Here is a 7411-nt window from a genome sequence, read left to right as displayed (position 1 = left end):
TTGTAAGTAAGAATGGGATCAAAGATATGTATATCCGTTGGTTAAAATGTTAAGCATCTCATTAGGGCTTGCTAACTCCAAAAACTCAAATTCAATATAATGCAATTTGGTAGGAAGAAGTCAAAATCACCCATCAAAATTGAACTCAAATGGATTCTACCATAAACCAAACTACAGCTGGCAAAGGGGAAATGTTGAATCCATTGTCTTTGATTGTGGACTCCCAAACTGAACCTAAATTTGTATAAGATTGGGGATTTATCGGGTTTTATTTCAAATCTCGAAGATTATTTCGGAATATCTTTCTTTTTTTTTTTTTTCTTTTTTTTCCTCTCTCTCTCTTAAGATAAATATTATGAAATTTTCTTTCTATGTTAAAGGCTTGCAAAAAGTTTGTTCCTGTGACTGCAGAAATCTGACTTTTTTTTTTTTTTTTTTTTGTTATATTTTATGTTGTGTCTCTTCTGAAAGTGAGGAATCGAACGAACTTTATTTAAGTTGGATTTTTTCATTTTAATATATTTATTCAGCATTAAAAGAAATAATGCATAGAGTAAAACTGGATTATTTTACCTCCACTGCTTCTATATCATGTTTGGAGTAGATATGATGTCCAAATTGAGGTGAGGTTAAGGAAAAAACAAGACATCAATTCATGGGACCCAAATGCTGTGGTTCCATTTGCAAAACTTCAAATTCCTAATTGAGACCATACAAAAGAATAGGAACAAATTAATTGTAAGTTAAAAATAGTTTGTTTATTTATATTTCATTTACTTGAGGTCATGTGAAGAGCAATAGCCATCAAGAAACCAAATGGAAGGATATATAAGGAACCAAAGGCCATGTGATTCCCAATGGTTCTTTCCCTTCTATTCTTTCCACCCAACATGTGACCATCAAATCTTTCCATATATATATATATATATATATTTGAAGCCACACAAGTATTCCCACTTCCCACTTACAAACTTTGGAACAATCCCCAAATCCATTGTATCCTATAACTTATCTGCAGGCCTTTCTCACACATGTGGGGTTCATCTTTTCTGCCTGTTTTCACTCAAACCTTTCTTCACAATCACACTTACTTTCCTTTCTAATCATATTTCTTTTTTTCTTCCTTTGAATCATCTCCTAATTGCATTATTATTTTCTTTTTTGTTTTGTTCCATATGTTATTTTCTAGAGTAAAAATAAATATTGCAATGGAAAATTGAAGACAAATTCATTCCACATACATTCAAAGAAAAATACAATATTTAAAGTCTTAAAAAATAACTACCCACTGACAACATGACCCTAAACTTTCTCCACTAACAACATGACCCTAGACTTTCTCCATGATTACAAATCACGAATAACTAATTCCTAAGAAATAGGAACAAACTTGGACTAAATTAACTTAACAAAAACAAACACACATGAGCATGTTTCAGTCCTAAAGCAGTTTCTTAACACTCCTCCTTGCTTTAGGAGTTGCAAACACCAAGTGTTGACCTTAGAAACTCGAACTTGCAAGTAGGCAATGGTTTAGTTAATATGTCTGCAACTTGATCTTCTGTTTTGCAGTAGACAAAAATCACCTCTCCACTTTTCTGCACTTCCCTTAGAAAGAATAACTTGATGTTAAAATGTTTAGTTTTCTTATAAAACACAGGATTATGAGAAATAGCAATAGCAGCTTCGTTATCAACAAGAATCTCCGTGCTTTTCTTCTACTCCAGATCAAGGTCAAGTAAAATTTTCCTCAGCCATAAAGCTTGATTGGCAGTAGTTGTTACAGCAATAAATTCTACTTCAGCAGTGGATTGGGCTACAATCTCTTGCTTTTTCAAGCTCCAAGAGAAAACACTAGAGCTAAGAGTAAAACAGTAGCCTAATGTGCTTCTCATATCATCAATGGAACCTCCCCAATCACTATCAGAAAAACCAATCAGCTTGAACTCCTTGCCCCTAGTGAACTTAACACCAAAATCACTTGTGCCTTTGACATATCGAATCACTCTTTTTGCTGCCTTGAGATGTAATTCACTTGCACAATACATGAAACGAGACAAAATACTCACAGCATTCAAAATATCAGGTCTTGTTGCTGTGAGATACATCAAGCAACCAATTAAACTCCTGAAATATCCTTCATCAACTTTGTCAGCACCATCTTCTTTGCACAACTTCTCTTTTTGATTCATTGGAGTGCTTACTGCCTTACACTCATCCATCTTAAACTTCTTTAGTATTTTCTTTGCATATTTGTTCTGGCAGATGAAAACTTCACCTTGCCCTTGCTTGATCTCTATGCCAAGAAAGTAGGACATGAGCCCGAGATCTGTCCTTTCAAACATCTTCATCATCTCCCATTTGAAATTTTGAATATGATCTGCATTGTTTTCTATAACCAGTAGGTCATCAACATACAGTGAAACAATAAGAATGCTAGTACCATTGTGCTTAACATATAAGGTTGATTCTGACAGACTTTTCAAAAATCCCAAGCTCAATAAATGTTCATCAATTTTGCTATACCAAGCTCTTGGAGCTTGTTTTAAACCATAAAGAGCCTTCTTGAGAAGATAGACTTTATTTCCTTCACCTTGCTTCTCACATCCTTTGGGCTGCTCAACATAAATTTCTTCTTGTAAGACACCATTCAAAAAAGCTGATTTGACATCAAATTGATACAATTTCCGGCTCCCTTTTGTGCAGCTATTGCAAATAGTAAACTAATTGTGTCCATTCTAGCAACAGGAGCAAAAGTATCAGAGTAATCAACACCAACGATTTGAGCATACCATTTAACCACAAGCCTGGCTTTGTGCTTGTTAATTGAGCCATCAGCATTAAGCTTGGTTCTAAACACCCATTTAACTCTAATTACCTTCCTATCTTGAGGTCTGTCAACAAGGATCCAAGTTTTGTTCTTCTCTATCATTGACAACTCCTCCTCCATTGCAGCTACCCACCTTTGATCTTTCTTTGCTTCTGCACAATTTGCAGGTTCACACACAACAACATTGCACCTTTCATAAATATCAGAAAGTAACCTTGTTCCTCTCACGGAAGTATCATCTACTATTTCATTCTGCCTGTCATCTTCCTCTTCAATGCTTGAATAAAAAAACTTGAATTTCATTTTTTCCAAGGTCTGACCTTTCTTCTCTACATCATCAAAGTTTCACTCTTCATCTTCCACGAAGTGAACATCCCTGCTTACGACAATCTTTCCAGTTTGTGGCTGGAAAATTTTATAGGCTTTGCTGATAGAACTATAGCCTATAAAGACACCCGGTGAAGCTCTCCTAAGTTTGTCACGCTTGCTCTGTGGAACATGAGTGAAACACAAACAACCAAATACTTTGAGAAATTTCAGTGATGGTTTATACCCATACCATGCCTCAAATGGTGTCTTTTCCTTCACTGCTTTTGTAGGAAGCCTATTTTGAAGAAATACAGCTGTATTTGCTGCCTCTTCCCAAAACTTCTTTGGCAAACTCTTTTCATGCAGCATGCATCTTGTCATCTCCATGATGTATCTATTTCAATTTTGCCGAAACATACTCCTTCCCATTGTCAGACCTTACAATTTGAATTTTGCAACCTCTTTCATTTTCAACTCTTGCCTTGAACTTCCAAAAAACATAAGCAGCCTCTGATTTAAACTTCAAGAAAAAAATCCAGCACATTCTGGTGAAGTCATCAATAAAGGCAATATAATAGAGACTGCCTTTTAAAGAAGGTGTTCTCTGAGGACTTGCAACATCTGTGTGAATGAGCTGCAATTTTTGAGTGGCTCTCCAAGATGGCTTGGGAAATGACTTCCTATTTTGTTTTCCAAAATGACACGCTTTGCAGCTTGAGATTTCTTCACTAAGCTTGGGAAAATCAAGTGCCAACTCCGTTAGTTGTAGCAGCCCTTAATGATGATAGTGACCGACTCGTTTGTGCCAAAGTTGTGTTACATCTTCTTTGAGAGCAAAAACAGATTGCTCCTCCTCTAAAGGATTGAGTGAAAAACTTTTTTCTTTCATTTTTACTTTGAAAATATCTTGATTTGTTGCATCCTTAATCAAGCAATATTCATTTTCAAAAGTAACTTTAAAATCTTTTTCAATAAGTTGACCCACACTCAACAGATTTTGGTTAATGTCAGGTACAAAAAGAACATCCTGTATATGTTTTGTACCTTTACAACTTGCAATCGCAATAGTCCCATTTCCTTTGACTGAGATGTAGTCTCCATTGCCAATTCTGACTTTGGTGATATTTGTTGGCTTCAGATCTTTAAACAACTCCTTGTCATGAGTCATATGGTTAGTACATCCACTGTCAATCAGCCAGCTTTCATTTGACTCACCACCCATGAAGCATGTTGCCACAAACAATTGATCCTCCTCCTCCTCCTGATCAGCAATTTTGGCCTCTACACCTTGTTGTTGATTCTTGTTCCTGCAAATTACAGCTTCATGCCCCATTTGGTTACATTTGGTGCACTTGGCGTCTGGTCTCCTCCAGCATTTAAAAGGAGGATGACCCTATTTATTGCAATGTGAACAGGGAGGATAGGATCCCTTCTTGACTCCTGCTTTGTTGTAAGCTGAAGATTCTCTAGTAGAAATTTGATTCTTCTTGAAAAACTTCTTCTTCTTATTATTCCTAACGTTCTCATGATGCTTCGCTGGCAAGGCTCCTTCAACAGCACCTTCTTGCCTCATGGCTTTTCTTTGTTCCTGCGCTTGCAAAGCATTGAGTATCTCTGCAAGAGTGATTTGAGTCAAATCTTTGGTACTTTCTAAGGCAGAAATAGATGCCTCAAATTTTTCAGGCACTGATACAATAATTTTTTATACAATTCTTGAGTCCTTGAACTCAAAACCAAGTAATCTGATTTGGTTTGCAATGTCCAATAACCTAACAGAATACTCTTTAATTGATTTTATTTCCTTCATCTTCTGCAACTCGAATTCTCGAATCAAGTTTAGCACACGCATTCCTCTGATTCTTTCATCTCCCACATACTTTGACTTGAGATAATTCCATATCTCATATGCTGATCTCAAAGTCAAAATTCTAGTGAAGATAGTAGATGAGACTGCAGCAAACAGACATGCCTTTGCCTTGATTTTCTTTGTCTTCTTCTCCTTTTGCACTTTGATTTGTGCCATGGTAGGATTGTTTGGAAGAGCAGGAATTTCATAATCCTCTTCCACTGCTTCCCAAATATCCAAAGCTTCCATATAAGCTTCCATACGAACTGTCCAAACTTGGTAGTTGTCTCCATCAAATATCGATGGAGAAATGGAAGAGAAACTGGAACTTGCTATGGCGTCCATGACACAACAACTTCACTCACACTCACAGATCCCTTAAGAAGAGAGCTCTGATAACAATTGTTATTTTATAGAGTAAAAATAAATATTGCAATAGCAAATTGAAGACAAATTCATTCCACATACATTCAAAGAAAAATACAATATTTAAAGTCTTAAAAAATAACTACCCACTAACAACATGACCCTAAACTTTCTCCACTAACAACATGACTCTAGACTTTCTCCATGATTACAAATCATGAATAACTAATTCCTAAGAAATAGGAACAAACTTGGACTAAATTAACTTAACAAAAACAAACACACGTGAGCATGTTTCAGTCCTAAAGCACTTTCTTAACAAAAACGACTGGCCTACATTCTTCTAAGTTTCTCATAACTTTCACTAATACTTCTAGTTTGGTCAGAAATAAAACAGTTAATCTTTAAGCGTATATATCAGGTTAATTAGTTAAATGTGTTAGATAATATAATATTAAATTTGTATTCACTCATTAGTGTTAGTTTAAAACTTTTGAATCAATTGATGATTTAATATGACACAAGAATAGGTTTTGTTTTCAAATTCTTGAGATTAATATTGGTTTCCAATTTATTTCATATTTGATAATATGAGACATTATTAGTAGCATAACCATATCCAAGTAAAATAACACATATAACACATATATTAAAGATATGAGAGACTAACAAATTTACGTTTACTCACTCTAGTGTTGGAGTTTCGGGAGTTATTGTCTCACGTGATAGAATAGATCACATTTCTACTAGAAATAGCACATTGACCAAAAGATCAACAAATGAAACTTCGTAGATGTACTGAACTGAACTTCAATGGCTTTGGAAATAGAGTTACTTTTTGGAGATATAATATTTATTAAATATGATAGAAGTAGAAAAAAAATGAGAGTTGGCTTGATTTAGTTTATATTTGAAAACAGTTTCGATAATCATTTGTTTGCTTATGAATAATAAGTCATTTATTTTTTTTTCCCTGTTTTGTCTTTCTTTATATATTTTTTTTCATATCACAAAAGTGAGTTTTTATTTAAGATGGCTAAGGATTGTTCTCGAGAGTATTGAGATTGCCAAAACCCACTCCACTGGGACTCAAATGTTTTTCTTTTATTTAACAACAACAACAACAAAAAAAAAAAAAAAAAAAAGGAGAAAGAGAGAAATCTAGCTAATTATTGTTGAGAAATTTGATAAACTCAAAGACAGTATTTTATTTGTTAGAGAGAAGAAAAAGAACTAATCATCATACTTTAATTTTGCAATTCTTAAATTAGGTATTTTCATGTATTTTGTATTGTATAATCTTAGATTTGTGATAGAATGACTTCTGAAAATAGGATGATTCCATTATTGATAAAATAAACGATTTTTTTAAGATTTAATTGTTTTTCAAGTTTTTATATTTAGTACACGATCTTAAACAACTAAACAACAGTTTGAAGAAAAAATTAATTTTTTTATATTTGATATACGATCTTGAAAAAATAACAGTTTGGAAAAAAAAAAGACAATGAAAAGAAAAAGAATTAAACCGCATAAAAAAAGGAGAAGAAATACAATAAAAAGTAAATACAAACCTGAAATATTTAAAAAATAGCTAACTTGATAAAAGTTATGTTTAATAAGAAATTTAAATACAGATATGTTTAAAATCTAGAGATTTATTTGGTATAAAGTTAGAAGTTAAAAAGAAAGATATAGGTTTTTAACGAGTTGATAAGACTAAAATAAACATAAATTTGAAATGAAATGAAAGTGGAGTTTGGAAATATTTGAAAGAGAGAATTTTGGCACAAAGTGAAACGAAACGAAAAGCATTAGAATTATTGAGTGAATCAGATTGGAGCCGAATATAGTTAGCAAAACAAAGGAAAGGAATATAATGTTAGTTATGTGCTTATAGTAGTAGTTGTTGACCCAAAAGTCTCCTCCACAAATCCCAAAAAAATCCATATGCAAATCATAACATTTCCTAATCAACATTATACCTTTTTGCTTAATATCTTTGAATCCCATTACGCCCCTTTCCCTTTCTCAATACAAACTTACTAATAACATGCAAA

This window comes from Cucumis melo, chromosome 6, assembly GCF_025177605.1.
Source record: "Cucumis melo cultivar AY chromosome 6, USDA_Cmelo_AY_1.0, whole genome shotgun sequence".
NCBI lineage: Eukaryota > Viridiplantae > Streptophyta > Magnoliopsida > Cucurbitales > Cucurbitaceae > Cucumis > Cucumis melo.
This window is presented reverse-complemented; position numbering follows the sequence as displayed.